Source organism: Pyxicephalus adspersus, chromosome 2 (assembly GCF_032062135.1).
Source record: "Pyxicephalus adspersus chromosome 2, UCB_Pads_2.0, whole genome shotgun sequence".
Lineage (NCBI taxonomy): Eukaryota > Metazoa > Chordata > Amphibia > Anura > Pyxicephalidae > Pyxicephalus > Pyxicephalus adspersus.
The window spans coordinates 144,240,989-144,268,151 of NC_092859.1; the positions used below are offsets into that span (position 1 = coordinate 144,240,989).

Consider the following 27,163-nt stretch of genomic DNA (forward strand, 5'->3'; position numbering starts at 1 on the left):
ACCCATCTGACCTAATTGCACTTGTTCTCTGAGATGAAGACAGGGAACTATTTTGGTGTATGCGTGATGAATAATTTAGGATGAAGGAGATGTTTGATGATGTCAGCGTTTGTGACAGGATTGATTGCAATGCCTGACAAATCTATATTTTTCCATTTACATGCTGTGCTGAGAAAAATCAGAGCCTCGTTTTCTGCTCAGGTGTTAACTACAATCTGCTCAATGCTTTAAATGATCTGTCCCTAATCCATCAGCAAAATGTCAAATACTTACACCTACTTATTGTAAATAATTGGAGATCCAGTACTAAAATTGGGAAAACCACATAACTAGTTCTGTAATATGCAATGCATGTAAGTATATGGCTTTTTGCTGGTAGAGAAGCAACTGGACACAAAGTGGTAATTTTAATGCAGTTTGTCATCTGGAAGTTGTATCCAAAAAACAAGCAAACCAAGATTCCCAGCTATAATACAAAATATTAGTTTGGTCACACATAGTAACATCCCGCTACATACTCCGACACATACGCATTGGTATCTTCCCCTGTTTACCCCATGAATGTGCTACCAGTTAACACTTTCCATAGCTGGACCTTCCCAGCCTCCCCTTGCTGCTTAGTTAGTTTTATTTTTTAATCTCTACAAAGTCATGCTTTAAGTTGCCTCTTTACATTTGAAAAATACTTTAAAAAATCCATGTATTGTTCCATAATAAAATATAACTACACTTCTTAAAGAGTTAAACTCCACGTGGATCTTATCAAGTCAGCATGTTGCCCTACTGTCCACGAACTGGGTCATAAGAAGTTCATCGTTTCCATAAAGTGACATTAGTGATGGAAATTCTGGCTTTTTTGTATTCTGCAGCAGCATTCTATGGTGAAGGGGACCTTTTTGGTGCCCAAACAAGGGATATGCCCCTTCCGAACTGCCTGTATATGCAGAATGTAAAAAAAATATGCCAAAAAAGTTGCTAAACCTATGAGTTCATTTTCCCCTAAGACTTTTTTTCATGCTGGTTATTCAAATAAAAAAAAAAATGCAACCATTTAGAAGTTAGATAAAATATTTGGAGTAATATAAGACTTGTGTTAATTAGTACATATTTCAGGTTAAACTGATGAGGAAAGGGAGAGGGATTTAATTTGCCTTTAACTTTTTTCAAATGTTCCCTGTTTCTACTTGAGTATCTGTCATGGAAGGATCTTCCTGATTTTGCTTCATCCATTCTATAGATCTATAATTTATTGACCTGTCCTGCTGCTGCCTAAATATTTTCTCACCTCATAATTAGATCACCAGTCACCAGGGACGCAGCACTCCCATGAGGAAGCAAAGGCCCTGTCTTTACCATTATGGCCACCAATACAGACACAATGCAGAACAAGTCATGCTAGGTCACAAAAGATGGAAGCTTACAGGTAGTAACCATGACTAGTATTTGATCTGCAGTTGCCTTTTTTGAGCACGCTGTCCAAATTTCAGCACCTATGCCCCCAGATTATAGACAATAAAGCTGATCTCTAGCCTTACCTTCAGATTTGCACAGTTGTACAGGTTCCTCTCCTGAACTAAAAATGCTTACTTCATGTTTTAGAAGTCAGATAGAGCCAATTTCATTTCCTGCCTAGGACATCTAGTATCATCTGATTGTCAACCAGATTGTCAACTGTTTTTTTTTTTATGACGGCAGCATCAAAAGTGAGTATTACATAGGGTGGTCTACATGCAAATACAGCCTCCTTAGGGATGTCCACTGTTCTAAATTGACATCAATCATCAATTGACATAACTTGAGTTCTCCCACCAACTATGATATGCCTGCATTGCACAAGACCTAATAATGATGTCACTAATTAGCATGTTGGTAAAATAGAAGAAAGGAACCAGAAAAAGGAAATGATAAGCCGATCAAACTTCAACTTTAAAATATTTACATATTCTCAAGAAACACAAAACAAGCTTTAAAACAAGCAGTCACTGACCTCTCTAGCTGCATGTACTCTAAAGTAACTAATTCTCAAAGACTGCAACAAAGGCTAGAAAGTCAGTCTCCTAGGTCTCCTAACAGCTTAGGACAGGACATTTCTGAGCCCCATACTAGGTAAACCTCATGGGCCCCTATGTCTAAGTGTTCAAGCTCTTTATAACAAGGACCAGTACACAAGCATCCCTTGCCCCCACCCTCTAATGGCGGCCCTGGCTTATGAACACCTGCTGTGTGTTTAGATGATGGACAGGCTGCAAAGATTCTGACACAATAGTAAGCAATGGGAAATGAGATACAATTTCTGTGCCTTCTTTGAGAACTTTGAAGTTGCAGTTCTCCACAATGTCTATAACTACAGATGTGAGTTTTTGTAAAGCGATTTTACCTGTTATTCAGAATATGTACAGTAAATACTTTGATATGCATAGCCTGGGTACAGGTTTACTTTAAAGATAAAATTCCTCCAAAGCCGATATTTAAATTTCAGATTGATGTCAAAGAGTAGAATGACTATATGGTTTCTTCTCAGTTCCCCAGAAATACATCCTAAGCACCTAAGTTCCCAATTCTAACTTTTGTAGTGGCTTCTGGAGTTGCCAAGAAGTTAATAAATGGTGACAGATTCAACCCAATAGTATTCATCTATCATTGGAAGGAAACTGCTGTACTGTACTATACAAGGCTAATTGCCTTCCTGTCTATAGCCCAATGACCCAGAACAAGCCAGCAGTGTGTAAATTTGGGACACCTCAACAGACTTGGACAGAGAATCATGACAGCCAGGAAACTAGCATTTTCAAAAGATGGCTTGGAAATGGCAAACTCCATATTTTTTTCGGTACAAGTTTCCTCAAAACATAAAACGGGTTTGACTTTAAAACTAAGTACCTTTTTCAAGAATGCCCGGGTACCACGGTCACTAAGAAAAGACCTAAACCTCAAAAGTAAACTGATTTGTTTACAATATGTTAAGTAAACTCATCTGTCCTCACTCCACCTTGGGTGTCGGCACCTTCACCTGGTCCTCTTCCGGGTTCAGGTCTTTGGCCATCTTGATTGGCCAGGCTGGAATGACATAACTCCCACGCATGTGCAGGAGGTAATTCATTCCCAGGCGGATGGCTATGTGGGATTGTACACTGAGCTGCTCCATGTACATTATAGAAAAGATTGCTACCAGGCAGCTAAGTATGTTTAATTGCAGAACTTGCCTGCTTGCATTTTTTTAAATTTGTAAACTGTACTTCCAATTTACCATTGTGCTGATTGTTGTTCAATTTATACATAATTGATTTGAACCTTATTAAGTTCACCTAAAAAAAATCATCATTGTAGGAACCAGAAGGCAGATCAATGCAGAAATTGTATTCTTTTTATTAGGCTATTAGCGCACGCCTCTGCCCCTAGGTTATTATTGGTCATGGTAACAAGGAAATCAGAAGTCAATGCTGTGATTCTGTGATTCTCCTGACTATTCTCATGTAAGACAGAGAGAGAGTTGGTACCCAGACAGCCAGTAAAAGGGGTTAAATTTCCATTCATAAAGACAGTAAAACACAGAAGGCGTTTTCATAGGTCTAGTCGGCACACACCCAGGATTGCATTTCTGTGTCTAGTTGGTGACTGGTAGCATTATTTAATACTAACAAATGCAAGGTAATAGATTATTATAATACTTTAATATCAAACCTGCATTCCTTACTGTAGCTGAAAGCAATATCCTGTGCTTTGTATGTCTTGTATGTAAAAAACTGGTACCGGAGGAGGGGGTTGCACAAGGTTGATTCTGGAGTCTACAGATGACTATTAGATTTATTAGAAAGAGAAAAAGGAACCTGGTGCACATACATAAAATACAAGCACAGCATGCAATTATCATACAGGAACACTGCAGCATCCTTGGCAAAGTAACAATTTAAAGACACATCTAATGAGGAGTCTTTCATACTCCCCTCCTCCCTTACTCCTGACAAATAAATCCTGAATCTCTCAGCTTCACTTCATCCATCCCACGCACTGAATTCAAAAATATTAATATTTCATACTACTGACCTAATTAAACACAATATCAAATGTAGACACCAAGACGCCACCTATTAACACATTGTTTTCATTGACTGGAGGTCAACTTTTTTATAATTTTGGATTCAAAAATATTTACCTTTTATCATGAATTTTATCTACACAGAAGGTTTCAAGCATATAAAACCATTAAGGTTAAAAAGCTATACTTCCTTGACTTAGTAGACTTATTTTTTAAATCTTAGGGAATATAGGGAATAGGATACGTCTCAGGGAATACTATCTTTCCAAGTCTTAGGAACAAGGTGGATTATTTATTGGTCATACTCTACGGAGTCAACCTAAGCATACGGTATGTCTCATTAATACCTGGCTTAAATAAATAAAGGAAAGAAAAAGAAGCTGTCATTCTTACCGGTTTTAAGGAATAATGAATTCCACTTATCTGGGGATTCCACCTTTTTATTCTTCAGGTGCCATTGAGAGAGGTCCTTTGGAGGCTGCAGTGCCCCGGGCAATCACAAGCATAGGATTAGGTGTACAAGCTCTTGAGAAGCAAGCCGATCATCCCAATGTAATAGTATATCCAAGCATCACTGTGATACGAGAAATGGAAGAGTCCATCCGCCAGTAGAACACACACACACGCATAAAACAAGCACTGATGCTCAGGGGAGGCAGAGACTGGAGGACCAGATGGAAGGAGGGGGAGGAGGATTGCTAACATGACAGATGTGATGACTTTTAAGTTAAAGAGAAAACTGATAATGCACAACATGTACAACAGGACAGAAAGTGAATAGTAAAATAAACAAATGGGATATTTTAAATTGATCAAAATACACTTTAATGCTTGGTAACTATTTATTTTTATTATGGCCTACCTAGTGCTCATTTAAATAGGTGTTAATGAAAACAGTCAAGACGTTAATTATAATGCTGCAGCCTGATTACGTTATAGTATTTTTACACTCGAGAACGTTATGTTTATGTCTTTGTAAACACAGGAAGAATATTAACCTGGTTTATACATATCTTCTTTGTTCTACTTTTTACTAGGGTACCTGATACTACTATATATTATTATATGTTGTTATTATTATTATTATAAATACACTCATCATCAATTTTTCCAATTTTCCTACAGAATCAAATCTGCCAGGTTACTATTGTTTGACCAGAATTTTTTAAAATGTAATACTTTTTTTGACAAAAAATGCAGTGCTAATATTTCCCTTTAATGTACTTGTAAAATACACAGTGCATATAGATGAATATCTTCATGTTGTCTACCTGCATTCATTTGGGGTTATATGTCCTTCATGACTGATAAGAGTATGATAGGGGCTACCCAAGGAAATACTAGTTGTAAGCCTGGTGTGCCAACCTGTTGTCTTCAGTAATAGAGGTATACATTTTTTTTCTATTAAATGTGTAAGATAATCAGTAGATTGGTATATCAGTATATCCCCAGTTGCTGCAGACTGGCCCATTTACTGGCACAAAGTTTGGTTACTCTGGTTGTACGAATATAGTGGACATCAAAGTCAACCTGTCAAGCTTGTTATGAATGGCTGCATGTGGATCAGACTCATAGCTTAAGCCAGAGTATTTCATTGCTCATGTTCTCTGCTTTTTTGTTGTACATATGAAGGCACACAACTCTTCTATACTATGTAGGAAGAACACTGACAGAGGGGTCTCAACAGCTGCAATGGGTACCAGGTGTCTGCACCTATAGAGCTAACAGGGTCTTACCTGGCTATGGGATTTAGAATGGGTGGATAAGAAAATGCGGCAGAGTAGGGCACTGTATACAGGCACACAGCAAGGGGTTTTCCTACCCCAAACTATGGTTGGGATAAGATCCGTAGCCGGTTTCAAGTCCTAGGCAGCACCAACCTTTGCTGTGGCTCTGTATACAGTGCCTGGAGCTAATTTCAGGCTTTGTTTACCATGCTTACAGCTCATCAGCTTGATTTTCCACATCACAGCAAAAGTTCTAGCCAAACCCAAGGTTGGATCGAACTCAAACTTTATCCCTAGTTCTAAAACTTTTCTGTTCTACTAAGATAAGCTTGTTTTTTGTATTTTTGTCTGTGTCTCCATTGGAACACTTTCTTATTAATTGCTGTCCAGATGGGAAGTGATGAGAATTTCTCCAATAGAGATGCAATCAAGAAATAAAATCTGACATGGTCTCCAGCCCTTCCCCATTCTATTCAACACAAAAAGTAATCGCTGGAATTTTACATTTTTCCATATTTGTCTGCAGAAAGTCTTTAATGAGCTACAATGGATGACAATGGGCTGCCATTTGTCACTAGTAGCCCTGACCTTTTCACTATTAATCCCGCTATACCCTAAGAACGCAATTGAAATCTTTAGAGTGACATTACAAACTATAAGATTTATTACTTTTATAGAGAAGGGAATAAGAACTATCTGTGCAAGAAGTGCTCTATGGACACAGACCATTCTGTTCTCTAGCGTGTATTACCCTTGGAAAGTAATATCACAATTGACAGATACTTCCTCCTTACAAGCAGCAATTTGCAGCATACATTCCATTATCTGATGGCTTTCACTCTCTGCGTTAAATGGATTTTTGTAAAACCCAGTGGTCAGTTTACAATCTGAGAACGCTGCTCATCTAGCCATATTTCCGTTAGCTGCATATATTTCTTTACATGAAAGGAGGTTCTAAACAGGAACCCAGGGAGGATTTTTCTGCTTCAGTTTATTGGATAGAAGCTGAAATGCAAATAGGAACATCAACATTCTTTGCAACACTAATGTTAAGCTTCCTATAGGCAATCTAAAGCAGTTTTGACATCCATTTTAATTATTTATTGTCAGGATTTTAAACAGCTCAATCCGAACCTATGTATTTTTCCTTCTTTCCAGTTGAGTGAATATGTAATATTGTATATACATTTTTGTACTTACCCCAGCAGGGAAATTTTTACTCTTTCGCTTTTTTCTGACAATTTGGCATTACAAGGTAACTGGTATCAGATTCTTTGTTAAATAGCCTACTGTTTACAGAACTCAATGAAACAAACATTTCCTATACACAGGGGACTGCTTTATCACTGTGGCCTATAAGTTGGTTTTGTCCTGATTTAATAAAGCTTTCCAAGGCTGGAGAGGATACACTTTCTTCAATAAAGCTGAGTGATCCAGCAAACCTGGAAAAGATTTCTTAAAAGACATATGCTATTTGTTAAGGAAAACTTTAAATCCTTGACCAGATACATTCCAGGTGTGTTGGAAATACCCAGCTTCACCAATGAAAGTATATTCTCTTGGAGAGCTTTAGTAAATCAGGTTCAAGCATCTTGCTCTTTGTATTCTTTGCAACAATTTTTCTAACTTATTATCTTTTAATAAAGTATCTTTGCCAATTGGAGAGACTTCTCTACAGCCACCAATCCAGTCCATAGCTGCTATAAAAAACTGTAACTGGTGATTGTGCAGATATTAGATTCCTAGTATGGACACTTCAATACATGAGGTCCATAGACCCAATATAACAATACGCTTAAAGTTTATGTAATATTGTTAACAAAAGTTATTTTCAATCAATTTATATATTCAGCTTTTATTAAAATGATACTTAGTGATCCTGCTATGAAGGTGCTTCATCAAGCTCTGTTGTAGGGTTACAAGGTTCCATCTCCCTGTTGTCTTTCTGTGTTGCTACCCCATCATATGGGCTTCTGATAAAGACTAAAAGTGCCTGATTTATCACAGGTCTCCAAGACTGAAGTAGATAAACTATCATGGGAGATCCTGGGAAGTTAACCTGGAATGGATCTACCCATGATAGTCTTGGAGACCTTTAATAAATCAGGCCCTAAGTGTCCATTTTAACGCACGTGATCCCCTGTTGTCATCATCCATACAATGTAATAGGCATTCTGCCCAATGGACATCATGCTAATATATTATGAGATGTAGATATAGTAAATATGGAAGGGGTTCCTTCATGGTAAAAAGGTCAAAAAGGTTAAAATAGAGCAAAACATATCAGGAGAGACTGTCAGAATTTACCATTAACCATTAGAGAAAGAAGTGGACATGGCTAAAACTGTTAAATACAATAATGGTTTGAATATGATTTAGATGGGCAGTATTTTCAATATGATTCTATGTACACTGGGACATAAGGAAGAGGAAAGTTTATTACTAAAAGTATGATTTTACATTAGATAAGATTAGTTAGTGCTTGAGGTAGTGCGGCGGAGGCAGTGATTCATTCAACATTAGGTGCCTAGGCTGGACATATACCTATACCTAGACATGGCTCCCAGCTCTTTGACACGAGAAAGTGAACCAACTGTTAAGTACAAAATACGCAGGGAAGGGACACCCCCTGCTATGCCACCAGGTACATTGACCACAAATAATTAATATGCAAAACCATTTGATTTAACCCACAAATGTTTTTTTCACTTCTCAGATCCATTGTACTGTCTTCCTAAAAAAAGAATCTATATATTATTGTGACTAGATCAAAAGTTTAGAATATTTGACTACGTTTGTTGTAGTTATTAAAATTGACATAATTTGAATAATACAGAAACACAATTGAGGATAAAAGAAGGCCAGAGGAATGATTATTCCGATAGAAAAGAGGGGCATTCCATCCAAATCAAGGGCTTTTTGTGGAGTTATGATTTAAGCAAAAGGAACCCCTACACAAAAACGGGCAAATTTGATAGACCATCTGGTGTTTTCTGCCATCTTTCAACCACAATTCTATATTGTAGAAATAGAAAATTTGTAAACCAGATCTATTCTGTATTGGTGGCCATGCAGGAAGTTGATGTCATCTCCTCAATAAGGAGACATCAAGGAAGCCATGAAATGGGTTCTACCATTATTAGCCCGATGGAAAAAGGTGTATATATGGTTTCTTGTATTCCCGTTGGAGCTGCACTCCTAGAATCCTATCCCACACTGGAATATGTCAAACCAGTGACAGACAGCAATAGAAAATTGAAAGAGTTTATAACACTCATAAATCATTGATGTAAATATGATGGCAGTTGGAGCTCAAGTTTTTTTGTCCACCTTGCGCTGTTTAATATAACTACCCCCTATCACATAGCTAATTATTTTTTATAAATTAAGACTAATGACAACAGTATACAAAAAAATTGCTTCCTGCCAGTCTGTTTAACAAATAAAGCAAATAACCTGGGGCATTCACTGAGCCTCCTAAGCTTTCCCCTTCCCTTTTTGCACACTAATGTTTGAACAGCTGGTCCACTCGAATATTGTGCGTCTTCCTGCTATGGGAGGAGTTAAACAATGTAATCTGTAGGAAAGATAATTCAGTGAAAGAGGATTAGTCTCTGGAGCACAGCCATCGCCTAAATATAGACTGCTTCTTATTTGTGTTTATCCAGATCACTGCGATCAACACCCTCCAGGTTTCCTTCCACCGGTAGACAGACAGCTCAGCCATTTACTTGGTGTTCCCCATGCTAATGACATGGAAGGTAATAGATTAGGCCTGCCTTAATGCCAAGTAGAATCATCCTTATAAATGTTGTTCCTTCCTTGGATACCTACCCCTTCAATACTTTTACTTTAGGATATCTTTATACTAGGCTGTGCAATGCATTTTTGAAAGTGCACATTGACATACATAGCGTTAAGACGGACCATTAATTTGAATGAGCTGCCCAATGTACCACAATGAACAAAATGTTTAGGTGTATTTGGGTTTGGGGTGCCATTAAGAATAAATAGCAATGTAGCGCACCACTACATGTCATGTGCATTATTGGATTGCACTAGTGGAAATTAGCCATTATTGTTGGTCCAGTATAGGAAGTATTTCTAAAATTAAATACAAAATTATTAACATGACTCATATTTAAACATATGCCCTGCTGTGCACTGGGAAGGTGTGTTTGCAGTTTCATTGGGAATTGATGGCAATATAACAAAGTAACCAACAATGTGATATGCATAAATTGTGCAGAGTATGCATAAACATGCATGTTATCGTAATGCACTAGCGGGAATGAACATTAAGGCTATGTACACACATCAGATATTCATCACCCATGAGAAATGGTCATGTTCGTCTGGAGCGTAAATCTGATGTGTACATTGGTCGCCTGACGTTGTTCATGGTTAAAATAAAATTGGATCCATGAATGAACATCAAAAACAACCGCTATGGAAAACAAGGGTAGTGTGCGTGCTTACTCACCCTCCCCCTCTCTTATTGACATACAAAACAATGGTTCTGTGTGTACAGTGCTTGTTCGTTCATCTGTTTCCAGCATAATTTACAGCAGCTAAACTCTAACGTGGCCATGTTCTTCACCCGATCAAGGATGTATTTATTAAATTGTACTATAAACAACCATAAACCTGAACCTTATTTCTAAATTGGACGTATTGATTGACAAAAAAAAGAAAAACAGGAAAAGTCCTATGAAATCAAAAACCTCTGCATACAAACCAAACTTTTTAAATTGGTTTTGCTGCTATGGGTTTGTCATACTAATCTGCTTGGTGCCCTCTATACAGAAATTTTTTTCTCAAAAACTCAGGGGGTCTGACTCTTTCTGACTGACTCAGGGGGTCAGAAGGGCAAATAATTAGGTTTTGTATAGGGATTTATTAATTGCAGCTGAAATGTTTATTAGTTGTCATTTTGGGTAATAGTAGGAGCAAACAAGCACTGTGCCGTATGGCCATTTCTGCTTTATGGAGTGTGGAAAGGAAGGATGAGCAAGATCTATATTGCTGTGGGGACAAAGTAATAGAACTTCTACAGATTGCTAAACAACGTCATGGGACACCTGTAGTGCTGCAAGGTTATCATCTGAGATGATTGTTTTCAGTGGTGAAAGTCAGCACTGAGCTCTACTCTAGTATACTGGGGGCAATTTCCAACTATTGGCTCTATTTCTCTATAGATGTAATAAATTTGAAGGGAAATCAGTAGCCAACTGATCATAATTGACCTATTTTTGGATTTCAGATTGGATGTATCGGTAAATATTGATTGAATGTATACAGCTTTTGTCATGTACATAAATTTGATTTAAATTTTTACTATTTTTTATCCTAAAATATTGGCAGTGTTTATATTGGAGTAGAACTTGTAGAGAACACTTCCATTTGAAAGTTATTTTTACAGGTGTTTTCTTAGTTTAAAATGATCATGGTTTGCCAAGACACATATTGAGACATATTAATGTAAGGACTCTGACAGCCCATCTTCAGACAAAGCCAACCCATGCAGCGCATGGCATTTTAATATGAGCCTGGTCCATGGTCTGAGTCTCTTTCAGGTGCAAGGGAAGGGTAATCAAGTGCCACAGATGTGCCCACACCAGGCATTCCCCTATGGTCACGTCGCAGTGATAACACCATCTAGTCAGGCCTGGAGCGAGCGACTAAAAGAGGAAGGCCAGCATGACTGGGCAAGCTGGGTAACAGGCTAGAAAAGGGTTCATTTTGTCTCGGAAGTTATTGAAAGGGTGACGTAAGGGGGAGAGGCGCAGGTGAAGCAGGGGGCAAGTGGATAAAAGGTCAGATTCAGGAAGTAGAAGGTCATTAGCTATGGAATGTGTGAAAAAAAGTTTTTTCCCTCCAACCCGCTCATTTTTATTTGTTTTTGGGGTGGGTTTGAGTTTTTGTTTTGTTTGAGGTGACGGGTTAGGCAGTTGAGGTCCTCGGGGTTACTTGGATTTTGATTAAATGTAGTGGTGGTTTGGGGTACCATCGTTGGTGTGGCGTCCCCATTGTTTTGGTAAATTGTTTATTTTTGGTAAATTTTGCAGCTGGGAGCAATTCCATATACCTTTGTCATGGTGAAGCAGACCACCGGTGTAATTGGGTGCCTTGGAGGATCAGCAACCTGTGAGGCTGATAATACTAGGTTAATTGTTGTAAAAAGTTTTTTAATGTTATATAAAGTAGAAATGTTAATTTATGGTTTGGGGTATTTATGTTATTTATTTGTTGTTTATTTTAAGTTATGGTTTATATTAAGATTTGTATTGGTTATATTTTACCTAAATATTTAATTGTCATAATAAAAGGCATGTGGGTCCTTTACCAAACATTATTGTGTGATTATTTATTTGAGGTTTAAAGAGGGTTGGTATTGTTTTATGGGGTCAATGGTTGTGGGGTTTAATAGCCTGCTACATTAGTTTTCTGCAGTCATGGCCTAAGAGGAGCCTGGTGAAGAATAGCAAACAGGAAATTTCTATGATAGGCATGCAATGATGTGAACATTTTAGGAAAGACTACACGTCCTATAAACCAAAAAAGAGAGGTCTCTGGGCTGGAGCATCATAAGACATTCAAAAGGCATAACACATAAGGCATTTACAGTGGACTTTTTTTATCCCAGTGACTAGTTTGGAGGAGGGATCACCTTTAGGGGCTACAGCACAAATCAGATTTCCCAGGGCCAAGCTAAACAAATTCTCATTAAATGTATATCCAAAGCCAAACCATTGGTTGTTATTGCTGTTGGAGTAATTTCTCTTTAAATACCCAGTGGGGAAGCACACAGCCTCCCCCTATGCTGCAGGTAATTTACAGCAGCTGTACTTTCTCCTCATTTACCAGTCTTCGTTTTACTCTACAGGGGACACACAGAGGCTGATATCCACAGATTCAGGTACTTACATTAACTTCACAGATTAAAACTACTTAACATTTAATGATTTTTAATTAGTAGATAACTGCATTAAATTATATCTTTTTTACATCATGTACTGATTTCCACTTTTAACCTTTGCTGCCCTGCAAATATGCCAAACAATATTACTTCTAACAACAGAATTATTTTTTTAAAATAACTACCTGAAATGGTTAAACTATCCTACTTTCACTAGAATCTGCAGCCAGCAGAAGTTTGCGCATTCCTGCTGTGAATAGTTTTTTTTTTACTTTGATGTACAAAGAGCAGGCGATAAGCATAGTAGGAAAACTCTGACCAATGGAGTGATCTTTAGCAAAATATACAGCTCCCCCCTCTAAACATGATATGACTGCATGGCTGCTACCATCACTACTGTACTAAACTTTACTTTTTCACGACGATGATATTACTTTGGTACAAAAGTGGGTAGAATAACTATATAGGCAAAAAAGCAGAGGCATGTGTTTGCCATGTGTTATACCAGAATTTAATTGTGCTTTAATTAAAGTAATTCTGCTAGATTACTTCTTCAGATGCTTCTGTATACCAACCAATTATGTATGTGTAGGATGAGTCAGCCATACTTGCTCAACACACATTCAGTTTCTGCTACCTGCTTTGCAATATTACAAAATAGGTGTGCTACTCTGCTCCTTATCACAATGTAGGTGTAGGACATGGTTGTCTTGTTGAAGGCGATACACTTCCTGTGTACCTGATATCTTATCTCAGTGGTAGTAAAGCAATTAGTGAATGTGGTAGCTAGAATTTTCAGCCTTTGTTATCTGATAATCTCTACATATAACAAAGGTAAAGCTGGCCTACATTGCTCAGTATGTGCAGTCAAGTAAATGGTTGATAAGAATCGTTTAACTGCAATACAGCCTTGTATCGCTTGATAATAATCAGATTATCCAACATGTAATCAATACAGCTTTGTTTTATAGGTACACACTTTGAGTGTCTACTAATTATTGCCCAAAACAATCATTAGTGATAGCTATGAGCTATAGTAAAAACTAATGAGCACTGGGTTAAACATGGGTTTGATTCAAGTAGATAGTCTAGACCGGTGTTTCATAAGCTTTTAAACATGGGGGAACCACTTGAAATAACTTTCAGGTCCTCTTCTACAATTACTATATGCACAACTTATAGTATATTAGTGCGGTGATCAATGGCAAGAATGCCTCTTACATTGATGGCCAGGTCGGAAGAATGTCACCCTTACAGATGGCCCAAAAGAAAGTCAAAAACTGCTCATTTTTTCAAGTTCCCCTAGCAACTTATGAAGCAACCCTGCTTGAGAAACTGTGGACGCCTCACCAGAAATGTCAGATGGGGAGATATTTACCCGACGGGCATTTATCAGCATGAAAACTCATTGTAGCTCCTTGTAGATCCAACAGACTGATACAGACTTTTTGGTAGATGCCATTCTTCCTTAATACCTCCAATGTCAGAAGTGTTTGAATATGACCTCCACAGGGTACCTGTAAAGCTAAATCTGCCAATTTACCTATGTACATTCCAGTGTGGGGTACTGCCATCTGCTTTTCATCTTCCTCCCAGACACAGTCTCCATCCATTGGTCCATTCTTGATTGGCCATGCCGAGATGACATAACTCCTGTGCAGGCACATGGGAGTTCATTCATCCCCAGCACACGCAAGGGAATCCGGGATTGCTGGGTTTCCCACATGTGGAACTAAGCTTTTTCACATTTACCCGGGACAATCAGGCAGGTAAGAAAGGTTATTGAAGAAGGGACATTGCCTGTCTGCAATAACCACCTGCCTGATACTTTAGTTGCCATTTAAAGTACCCAAGCATCCCATTGACTTGTACACTGGGACAAGATTGACTCATTTATAACTTGATTTAGTATACCCTTGCACAATGACAATATATTGATATATGAAAATAACTTCCTTTGCAGAACCTTTTTCATGCATGCCTCGGATGTTACATTGTTTTCAAGTAAGACCAAGAAGATAAAAATTGAAGGAAAACAAGAAGCACTCAGCCTAATGACATCATTTATCACAGCACCCACTTCATTTCATTGTAAAAAAAACAAATGCAGAGACAAACAAGAAGATGTAATTATCCACCTCCACACCTGCCAGTCAGGACGGAAAGGCTCAGACACTGACAATGGCTTTACAGTTAGCATGTGTCAGGGCTGAATGAGGATCAAGGCCTTACATTGCAGCTGGTCATTCATAAAACCACATACATATGTCTTCTGTAATAAGGTTTTACAAATAAATAGATAACATCTCAGCATATAAATATATTCCATTTCAACTGATAAAATACAGGTATTAATATTTGGATGTTTAAAAGTATAAGGTGTGATTGAAATGACACACGCAACCTAATTTTACCTTCCTCTCCTTGCAATCTCCCCTTTTACCTCTCCTCTTCTCAATCTCTTGCAATTCCTTATACACAGACTGTGAGAGAGAGGGGCAACTTTAGGAGCAAATAGTGAATGCTGATTGGCTGATGAGGAACAAGATAAAAACAAGAGAAGGAATAATGAGCAGACGGATAATGTTCTGGGTCTAATGCTGCTTATTCACTGTCCAGTCAGCAGGGTATAGGTGAAGCAGAATGAGGATATCACTATATTCATTCTTCAGTCTATTACTCTATAAATAAGTGCCATGTGCTTAGGCTGTGTTCATTTGTATTGCATTTTGGGTTTCTTTTCTTTTTTTTTTTTTTTGTATATAATATACAAAAGTAGATTTAAGCATTTTTATTACATTTAAAGGGGTCTTTGAATAAGGTTACGTCTACTCCTACTGTTTCCCCTGCGTTTATTAGCCCATGTTTGAATTTCTATTCATTCCAATAGGCCAGTGTAACGCTTGGGTAGACAGGGCAACTGGGGGGCACTATGGCTTGCACGGAGGTAGTGTGAGCCCTGAGAAGAGCCAAGTTACAGAGTCTAAGCAGTAACCAGGTCTTCTCCAGAGTCTCTGATGGTGAGGATGTTGCGCCGCTGGTTACTGCCAGGTTGCGGTCCTTGGGCACACCAAGGTGGGCAATATGAAACACGGTACCAAATCCTAACGCAGAAGGATAGTCAAGCAAAGCTGGGGTTGAGGTAGGCAGCAAGCAAGAGAGGTCAGGTCACACGCCAGGGGTCAATTACCAGAGATCCAGGAGACAGACACCAGTGACACAGGGGCCACTGCAGACACAGGGAACATAGTAGACACTGGAAGCAACAGGAGGCACAGGTGATGCAGGGATATTCACAGACAGTCAGGAACACTGGAACATCAAAAGGAAGTTGGCTGGGAACCAACAGACTGGACAACTGGATTAGCCAACAGGTGAACAGGAACTCAGTCACCAAACTGGGGGTTCGTCCCCAGTGGAGACACATTGCACGAACACAGAGTGCAGTCTGTGAGCCAGCTAAATAGCCAGGGATGGTTAAGATGCTATTTCCTGATTGGCCAGCGGATTGGACAAAATTGATTAAGCTTGGAAACAGGAGCACGTTCAGAGTGAGAACTGCCCGAATGCGCAGGAGAGAGGCGTCTGCACTTTAGTGAGGAAGAGGTAAATGTGACAGCCAGTCCACACTACAACGTTTTCTTGTTGGGCTATGAAGAAAACCCATCCTGCAACGATCCAATGCCCTCATTGACATGTCATTATTTGGCTTTTTGGGGCGTTTTAGGGCATATGGGAGGGGTTTTCCCCCATATTAATATTCTTCTCCTTCACATATCTTGGTTTAAAGCATCTTTACAAATGCTTGAAAACTCATACAAAAGCTGTATGGGCATTTATAAGCATGTAAAATTTAATCAATGTAGACTTCGCCTAAAGCAGGTAATCTGACATTCACTGCAATAAGCCCTGTTGGACAATCTTACTGATATTGAAACACATGGACATGGAATATTCCTCAACAGGGAATGTTTCAGCCAATTATTATTATTATTACACTGTATTTATATAGCACTGACATATTACACAGCACTGTACAAAGCCAATAGTCATGTCACTAGCTGTCCTTCAAAGGGGCTCACAATCTAATGTCCCTACCATAGGCATATTTCTTTAATACAGTCTAAGAGGGGGAACCCAATTAACCAACTGCATGTTTTTGGAATGTGAGAGGAAACTGGATTACCTGGAAAAAACCCATGCAAGCATGGGGAGAACCTGCAAACTCCATGCAGATAGTGTCCTGGCCAAGATTCAAATCTGAGACCCAACACTGCAAAGACCAGAGTGCTAACCTCAGAGCCACTGTGCTGCACTAATGTCAGATTATCTGTTTAATAAATAGAAATCAAAGAGTATATCCACCTGAAATTGTTTTCTATGTTTTGGACAGTGTAGGGAACAAATAGAACTCTTTCATATTTTCGCTATGACCCTAGACTGTGCCAGACAGATATCTGTAATCTTTGATTTCCGGCTGTGTTTTTCTTTTAAACTCATTTTCACTTCCAGTCTGGTAAAACCGTTTGGTATTAAGCGGTAACACCTTCTAAAAGAAAACTGGGTGAAAGCTGAAAAGAGTTTTAACTCTCTATTTTTTCCAGTTTTTGACTTGGCATACATTTTTAATTTGAGAGCCCTTTATTGTACTGAAATGTCTCATTGCTGTTGTGGTATATTGAAATACGTGATGTCAAATTCAGGGAATATTTGGCATCACCTATCTCAATTTCTCCTGGAAAGGGGATTAAAGAGCATGGATGGGCCATTGTGTTGCTGCAGACTTGCAGCTCTTTTTTTGGAATCCAGGCTCGGAGAGTCCTGGAAGGAATGGTTGGGCCGGACAGTCTATCCCTCTTCCAAGCCAGAAATTGAGAATGGCTCTGGAATACCTGGCCAATGATAATTTAAGGTCACCTGTCTTTGTGACAGGAGTGAGTAGCAGCTAGAGGACATGTAGCTCATGTGAAGAGGTCCCCCAAAATTTAGGTCTGTGGGACCAATAAAGAGAAAGCCAGGATGCTAAATTTGTGTACTTATTTTTCAAAATAAACTAGCTGCCACAATCTCTGTATTTGGTTTGGCATATGCACCTGAGCTAATGGTTCAGTGCAAAATTAAATTACTATAGATATACTACACTATATGAAAACAGTTTTGAATTCAGTTTCCCTGTTTTTAATTAGATTGGAAAAATGAGTAGCTCGCTACATTCAAAGTTTATGTATTTTTATAAAAAAAAATTAGAAATGAAATTTGTTAAATTAAGTTGCAACTCGTTTTTTACCTCTCAGGGCTATGCTACCATGCAAAGAAAAATGTAATTCAGTCCTAAGTGTTCATGAGGTTTTTTCTCTTGGTATCTGCTCAGCCAGCCAACTGCATATGAAAATCCCGTCGGGAGACGTCTGCGAGAAGCGGGCTGAAAAGCAGCGATTGTTGTAATTCTGCTGCTGGCATGGGTTGTATCACCATGATACTCAAACTGCACAAGCTAAGAAAACCAATCTGCAGGCTGTACAAACTAAAATAAATTAGAACTCTGTCTTAAATAATCTTTAAACGCAAAAATGGCAAAACCATAATATCATACTGAATCCTCATGCTGTCAATAATAATCAAAGATACTACAACTTGTTAAATTGGTACTGATTCATTTCATACTAATTCACTTTCCAGCGGTCAGTATGCAGCTATAATTACAATAAAATATAGAACAGAATAAATAATAGATACATTAGGCAAAAAAAGCACACACATAATATAAAACTATAATTCTTTAAAACAGGTATAGCCTGTAAACTAATAAGCCCATGATGCATCAGCATTCAGGATCATCAATACCAATATTACAGTATACCAATGTTTGATAAATAAACTAGAAACAAAAGTGTCTGACAAAGAATTTCACTATTCTTAGCCTTTCAGTTTTTATGAAATATTGGGTAAATAATTATAACTACAAGGAGTCCTTTTAGATTTTCCATATCAAGTATTAAATTCCTGAAAAAGAAAGAAAATGGAGGTCCCTTTAAAACCCATTGGCATTTATTGTATAGGATAATGAATATTTAGTGTGGACTCAATAATAGGAGTGATGCTCCATTCTGCTTGCTGGACTTACTTCCCTCTTGTGACTCTTTTGTGTATTGGAAGCTGTCTTTCTAGGAAAAGTTTATTACATGTTACATAAATTCAATAATCTGCTCTGATCCAGCATCTCCTACCTATGGCTTTGAAAACCCCTGAAAAGGTGCTCTTATGCTCTCAAGATTAGTCTAAAGCAGTGTTTCTCTACCTTTTTAACATGGAAGAACAATTTAGAATTACTCTTAGGTCTTCAGGGAATTCCTTCTATAATTACTATGGACACAGGTTACATTACATTGGCTTGGTTTAGGAAGAATACCTCTTACTTTGCTGGTTGATGGGAAGAATTTCACCCTTACAGATAGCCAAAAAGATCAGTGCAATTAAAAGGACCTGAGAGTCACAAACTTCTCATTGCTCAGGGAACCCCTAGCAGCCTCTGGAGGAACCCCTTATGTTCCACAGAACCCTGGCAGAGAAAAACTGGTCTAAAAACTAAGCTCTCCCTAGATTAAAGACCAAACTAAATTCAGACATAGGGCCTGCTTTATTAAAGGTCTCCAAGGCTGAAGAGGATATACATCAATGAAGCTGGTTGATCCAGTAAACTTGGAAAGTCATTTATTTGCTAGCAAATGTTTTGAATCCTGGACCGGATCTATTCCAAGTTTGCTGGATCACCCAGCTTCACTGATGAAAGTGTTCTTCTCTAGTGTATCTTCTCTAGTGTATCTTCTCAGCCTTGGAGAACTTTAATAAATCAGGCCCAAAGTATCCTCACCCCCATTTGATCCAACAAAATTTACTGTAGTTCTCTAAAACCAACCATTATGCAATTTGACAATGAAGAACATTTTGGTTGCTTGCTATGACCCAAAGAAATGGTGAATTGAGCACATACCAGTAACCTCTGTCTTCTGCATTTGGCAATTTTGCAAAACATACCACTTGTGATGCAGTTTCTAATAGAATATTAAGAAGCTCAAAAGCTTTACAATATATTAGTAATTAGCCACTCCAGATTTGAATCTGAGAATGAATTAGGGATTTCCCAAGAATTAGCAATTAAATCTTTTGCTGACACAGATAGCCATACTAAAAGGTACTTATGCAGTCCAAATTAAAAAATTCAGACAGTTCATGCCGTGATATATTAAACCTAAACTACATAAGGGTTTATTATATTATAAGGGTTAATTTATTATAGAAAATTATACTTTGATTCCAATGATCAAAAAACAGTCATGTCCTTTTATCTGTATGTGTGCTGGGGTTTACTTGGACTACGTACACACGTGCAATATTTGTTGTTGGAAATGAACGACTAACGATCAATCGTCCGATAATCGTTAACAAAAAAAGTGAACAACGACTGGCCAACGACGACGATAAACAAGGAATGTCGCTGGAATTGAACAACCATTCTGGCGGATCTGATTGGGCGACGATCGTTCGCTATCTTTTGTGTGTACGGTCGTTCAGTGATCGTGGATGGTTCTGCATACACTTTTCCTATTACACGCCACTTCTAGTGTGTCTACATCTAGTGTGTATACATTATTGGTCGATTATATTTTAAAAATCATTTCAGCATGTACAGAATCGAGCACAATAGGATCATTCAAAATAATCATGAATAATCGTTGATCGGTCATTAATCGTTCGTTTTCAAACGACAAATATTGCACGTGTGTACCTAGCCTTAGGGACAAACTTAGGATGGGCCCAACAGATAAGGTGATTGGGGCCCGGCAGGCCTATTGCTGATCAAAATTAATAAAATATCATCAAGCTGACGTAAAAGAACTCAATGTACTGAGTTAGAGCCCATATAGCAGATGCCATATAAAACCCAACAAGATAGAGGGGCCACCCCATAATATTGATTATGCAATATTGGCTCCAAGAGAAGCTACTTTGACAGATGTGTTTCATTGTAGTTGGCTGCCACATTGTATGCCACCTTAAGAGCTAAAAGGTCTTCAATAAACATTCTGTGTTGCTGATAAATTATTCATACATTTACTTCTGCGTAGCAGCAATGTGGCTAATTACAGCTTTTCCAGCACAGAAAAAGCACACCCAGACTAAAGAAAGACTTCAGCTAAACAAAGCCTCCTATTAACAGAAAGTTAGAAACTTAGAAAAACAGAAATTGTAATGTTCTCTTCATCTCCATTCTAAATTCTTCCATGTTATCTCATCAACCAATTTTAATTATATATCAAACCAAAAAATGTTTTATTTTTCCAACTCAAGTTTCTCAAGTTACTAAATATTATTACAGTGTCAGTTTGTTTTTAGAGAACTGCTATGAAAGAAAGAACAGATATATTTAGGCACAGATTCTAGATATTTTTTTAAATTCTTGTTTTTTAAATGGAAAAGAAAGAGTGGTCCAAAATTCCAGTATAGAGATGTAAAAGCCTCATTGATTGTTGCAGAAAGCGACCAACATGGGTCAATTCTTCCAAAGGATGTGCTGCCAAGTATTGGTTAGTAAGTTGAGGGTGCCATTAATTTTGGTCAGGCCATTTTTTATGTTTTGTGTTAAATATCTCAGATTTTTTTTCTCTGCTTTTTGTATTTTTCCAGTGCCAGCAAAAGAAATAAACATGACTATAGCAAAGAATTTGTAATTGCAACAATTTTCTTGGAGAAGTGGTGCATTTTCTGGCATAAATGCAAGGGTGTCAGTATTTTTGGACATGGCTTTATGTGTATGCGTTTGTTTAAATTTCCTTTTCAAAGCTTTTTTCATGGTCAAGATGGGTACTTGCTTATTATGTGTGACTGTGAGCCTTAACATTTTTTATATTGACTTAATGGTTACAGAAAATAGAAAGTGTAGTTCAATGCCTGATGGCACCAAGTAGTACCCAGGGGGTATACCCCTACAAAGGCGTGGCCGAATTGTGCAAACAGTGGGAGGTGCTTTAAGTGACACAAATAAATAAAAAAACATGAGCCTATTCACTTCACGGCACACATGACGTGACTTATTCCTTGAATCCAAAGAAACTGTGGATTCTAACAAAAACTAAAACTTTTCCATCACATATGCTTTTTAGCACATGGTACAGTACATAGAGTCTGTAGTCAGTGATGTAGTATGTAAGTGGGATGACACATACCTTTGCAGAGGAAAGTTATATTTAATAAAGTTTCAGTAATATGTAAAGCAGAGTGCCAAGGTCGGGAGTAGAGCAGAGCGTGGAGGTCAGTATTATAAAATGTAGTGTACAGGGGTTAGTAGTAGTAATAGCCTAAGGCACTCGGGTTCCATTTACTGTGGGTTTCATAATTATCCTTTTTAAAGCCAACCCAAACCTTAGAACTGGCCTTCCGTAACTGATAAGAATGCAGCTAGCTATGTACTGTACAATAGCAACTAGCCAAAACCTGGGACCAACAGCTATTATTTATTATTATTAGTAGTAGTATTATTATTATTGTTGTTATTATTATTATTATTATTATTATTAATAATAATAATAATAATAATTAATTGGTATTTATAATGCCAATGCTGTACATTAAATAGGGGTTGCAAATGACGGACAGATACAGAGGAGGAGGAGAGGACCCTGCCCAAAAGAGCTTAAAATCTAAGAGGTGGGGGAAGTAGCACACAACAAGATCCACTTTTTGATTGTTGTTAGATGCTGACTGTTGGGTAAGAAAGGAATAGGCTAAGTACTCACCCTATGTATTACCCCCTATACCAGTGACTCTAACCAGGGTTCCCTAGAATCCAAGGTTCCTCCAGATACTTCTAGAGAGGGGTCTCTTGTGCAATGAGAAGTTTGTGACTGATACTGATACCAATGATCTATTTGTCTGTAAAGGTGACATTCTTTTCAATGACCAGCAATAGAATAGGCAAACCCACTAACCATTCATGTATTGAGAGCTGGTATAGCAATTAAAAGCAGATGTTCCCTAAGACATGAAAGTTATTTCAAGGATCCACCCGTGTTTAAAAGTTTGCAAAAGGCTACCATAGACAAAATAAGAACTTGCATACTGAGTTTAAGGGGGGGGGGTGCTGTAAGGGTTACTTTTTCATTGTTATTACGTTTTTTATTAAGGATACAAATATAGACTGAAAAAGTAATTTCACTTCCAGGCACATAATATACCAGATAACCAAAAACATACAAAAATATACCACATACAATGAGATGAAGTAATCCCCAAATGTTTCAGAACTCTATACAAATGTTTATACTGCGGGATCACAGCAAGGTTACTTTATCTCCAAACAGAACAGTCTATACCATATCCATTTGTCAACATCTAAATATACAGTCAGACTCTTTTTGGTTATTATTTTGTTTATTTGATAGATAAATTAATGCCTACAATTTATTGATATAGTTATATTTTTGGATAGATGACGGAGATAAAGACAAAATCTAAAGTATCAGTAAATATAGAACAATTGCACTGTAGATAACAAGGTCACCTTTAAACCTTTTGCAACACATAAAGAATTACCAGCTTGTCATTATAGAGAATGCTCATTAGCAAGGTGTGACAATGACAATGCCCTTGGTATCACCTTCACTTGATCTTTATCTGATTTGTCTCTCATTACATTGAAGCAGAAGGAGAGATAAAGAGAAATCATTACATTCTGCACACATTTACAAGATGTGATGGTAAGGAAACCAGAGCTGCCTGGCTGGGAAGAATGCTAATAATAATAAAGCTAGATATAGAATAAGTGGCCCTTACCTGTAGGTGACCCTAGGTTGTGCACAGTTGGGCCATGTTCATCATCTCAGGCAGCATTGTGCTGTGAATCGGGATCTCCACTCTTACATTGATGCAGACTTGCCTAGTGAAGCATGCTAATGATGCACCAGAGGGAAGCCCACTAGAAGCAGAACAGGGCCATATGTCAGCCTATAGCATCACCGCCTCCACATTGAGAGAAAGGCAGCTCGGCAGATGAAAGAAAGCAGTAAGGGATAGGAAATGAGCTGTGGAAAACAGCCAAAAGACAAAACAACCTATATTATAGTATGCCTTCTTACTGAAGCAAAATAACAAAAGATTTTTTTCTCTTTTTTCTTGCAGGCAATGAGCAGCTTTTTTAAAATAAACATAGCTCATCTCTGCACAAACATCTGGCTGAGCTAAACTTGATTGTCAGGTCATGTTTCTGCCACTTTATTCTCCTAAAGGGAAGTTACCGTTACCACATCTGGAATATGCAGTCCAGTTTTGGGCACCAATTCACAAAAAGGACATTGTGGAATTGGAGAGAGAGCAGAGAAGGGCAACTAAACTAATAAAAGGAATGGAGGAGCTCAGCTATGAGGAGAGATTAGCTGAACTGAATCTATTCTCCCTTGAGAAGAGACGTATAAGGGGGGATATGATCACCCTGTATAAATATATAAATGGTCTATTTAGAGAGCTTCACAATTATTCACTTTAAGATAATTACAAAGGACAAGGGGCGCTCTTTGTGCCTAGAGAAAAAGAAGTTTAATCTCAGGATAAGGAAGGGATTCTTCACTGTAAGGTCTGTGAAAATGTGGAGTTGGCTAAGGAAGACATTTCAGCAACTACTATAGATTACTTTATGAAAAAGCTGTATGTATTTCTAGAAGCACAGAAAAAAACTGGGGATAAAGGCTTTAAAGTAAAGATAACAGAGACTGTTGATCCAGGGAACATGCCTCCTGGAATTAAGAATTTTTTCCCCTGTTGGAACCAGGGTTTTTATTTGCCTTCCTTTGGATCAACTATGTCAATAGGGTTTTTATCTGGGATATGTTTATTTTCCTAGTGGTGGAACTTGATGGACTTATGTCTTTTTACAACCTGACTATGTATTTATGTTACCTTCTGATATGGGGGTCCAATGTGGGGGCCTGACTTGCGGTTAACATCTATGACATTAGCATCAACCAATAACAGGAGACAATTCACTGACTTTTTGATTGGTTAGATGGAGCAAGGAGGGAGTGAAGGACAGCTGTTGGCAGAGAAGAAGAGCAGGAATGGATGGCAAATTGCCATACACGGGGTGGCTTGTTTAGGCACTTTCTGTTATGGGGTTACCATACTTTGTCTCGTTCTCCCAATTTTTCTCCTGCAAGTTCCTCAAGCTTTTCCTGGAGAATACAATTTTGTTGGTTAAAATATAGGTGTAAAGTCAGCCTTCTTTGTGCAGCCTTTTGCCTTAAGCTGGTGTTTTACAAGGCCCACACAAACTAAAAATATTCAGACTGCGCTCTGAAGCATGGAATGCAAAAATTTTGGAATTCCTTCACTTTATTGATTTTCCCGCTTTTGGGTCTGAAAATCCAAATATGAGTAATAGAGACACATTCTACTATGCAAATGAAGTCCTCTATTTTGGAGAAATGTTATCACATACAGTATATTCAATAAAGCAATGTAACCTGACAGTCTGTATGTAGTACGTCAACCAACCAGGGGTTCACTTACTTTAGATGGGCAGAAAGAAATCTGACGATTGCTTCAGGTAGCATTTTGCACTGCTTTACTGAAGAAGAAGTAAAGTTTTAGGTTAGGTACACTCTGAAAGCTCTGCTCAATAAATCCAGGACATCACTGCCCCACAGTGTGATGTGGATACTCCAAAACCAAATCCTTGTTCAGCCCAAAAGACCTTGAATCAAGCTGAGGCAAGTTTGTGCAACACTTTTATATAGTAATAAAAATTACAGCTTCAATCACACATAGCCACTAGAGGGCACACAAACAAATATGGTCATAAAAATAATACACAAACATATATTATTATATTAGTATAATAAAGACATCTAAAAAAAATACAATGTATATGTTACAGAAACAGAAAATGAAATTTTATTTTAAAGTATACAATTTCTCTTCAACAATACAAAAAAATACAACACCATTCTTTAATTCCTATACAAATATAACCTTTATATTTTGTTAAATATGTAATATTAATATAATAGAATATTGTTGTATTTCTAGTTGTTAATTAATACTGCACATTTTTTCATAAACTGTTTTGTAATTGAAACAAAAATTGAGCATAAGATGCTTAAAAAAGGATATTCAGTAAATTTACTTGAGTTGTTCACCCCCTCCAGTGTAAACACAAGGCTCTTTTTAGGCATTTTCTTAATGCATTATTCAAAGCTCATTGATTTAAAGCAGCTGAATGATATTTAGAATGTAAAAAGTGCAGTGTCAAATGCAAGTCATTAATTTTTCATGCCCTTAGTTATGATTCATCCTAATTATTCAAGCACAAGGGTGGTGGGGCTTAAAGTGCATATAATGAGCTTTCATCGCGGCTGCATATTTTTATATATTATACAGTCAGAGACAACAGAGGCAGCAGACAAACCACTTTCATGATTGCACATTAAAATATATAGCTATTGAAGGGATGCTTGTTTAATTTTCTATTTTTTGTTGCATATATCAAGGGAATTGGCATTACATTATCCTCACTTTTTTACACATGCACACCAAAATGTAAGGTTTCAATAGGCATTTTCTCAATATTTAAAGGAAATAAAAACAGGCTTTTGTCCTACCTTTTCAAAAGGTGATGCCTGATAACCCGGCCTTCCCTCCAGCAATGCATAAAGCAGGTTTCCTGATCTGGTCAGCTTTGGAACTCACTCTACCTAGGTGATACTCTCCACAATGGCCGTCTTCCATCTTTGTCCTCCCTCCACCCTCCGATAGGTAGTGAAATGTCCTCTTGGTTCGCATATAGGCAAATACACTCATACCTTTCCTCATTCTCAGACCTCCCTGTTTTACACAGAGGCTTGACTGGGTTTGAGGCACTACTGAGATCACCCACTCCTCCCACATATGTTGTTTCCTTACTTTATGGACTGCTCAATCAGGCAGCTACTGAAGGTATCCCCATATACACACGTTACTGGGAATCTGAATTTAGCACTCCAGTGTCGGCAGATGACGGGGAGAAATTCTTTACTCTTACACACAAACTTACTCTCACTTGCACAGCTCCTTTGTCCTGTTGACCACCCCCGTATTTTCCCAGCAAACTCAGATAGATGCTGGCATTGCCTTACCTAGAGAGGTTCCAAATTACATGTATGGTGGGAGTGCCCAGCCATCTACCATTTCTGGGACACTATTATTAAGTTGTATAACAATTGTACAGGCTCTGATGTTTGCAATAGTTCCAAAGTGACTCTCCAGTCAATGATTCCCAGTTCCATTAGGTCCACCAAGGGTGATGTGCTTCATCGCTTTCTTACCGCTGCAATGGTGCTTATACCTAGGTATACCTATACCTAGGAAGCAGGTGACAGTTCTGTCTATTAACGACTGGTTCATGAAAGTTAAAAAAATCGGCCACATGGATCAATTAGTTGCTGAAGATGACGA

General features: G+C 38.0%; 1 protein-coding gene across 2 annotated transcripts in view; it reads right to left on the reverse strand.

Moving 5' to 3' along the window:
- SV2B (synaptic vesicle glycoprotein 2B) overlaps positions 1–23,650 on the reverse strand; it is an 81,245-nt gene extending 57,595 nt beyond the window's left edge. Inside the window, exon 1 of one of the 2 annotated variants that reach the window (XM_072402693.1) lies at positions 23,513–23,650. The gene's annotated coding sequence lies outside the window, so the exon portion shown is untranslated. Of the gene's footprint in view, positions 1–4,429; positions 4,662–23,512 lie in introns of those variants that run through there. The other variant, XM_072402692.1, reaches the window with a different exon arrangement.
- Between the last annotated feature and the right edge of the window lie 3,513 nt (positions 23,651–27,163).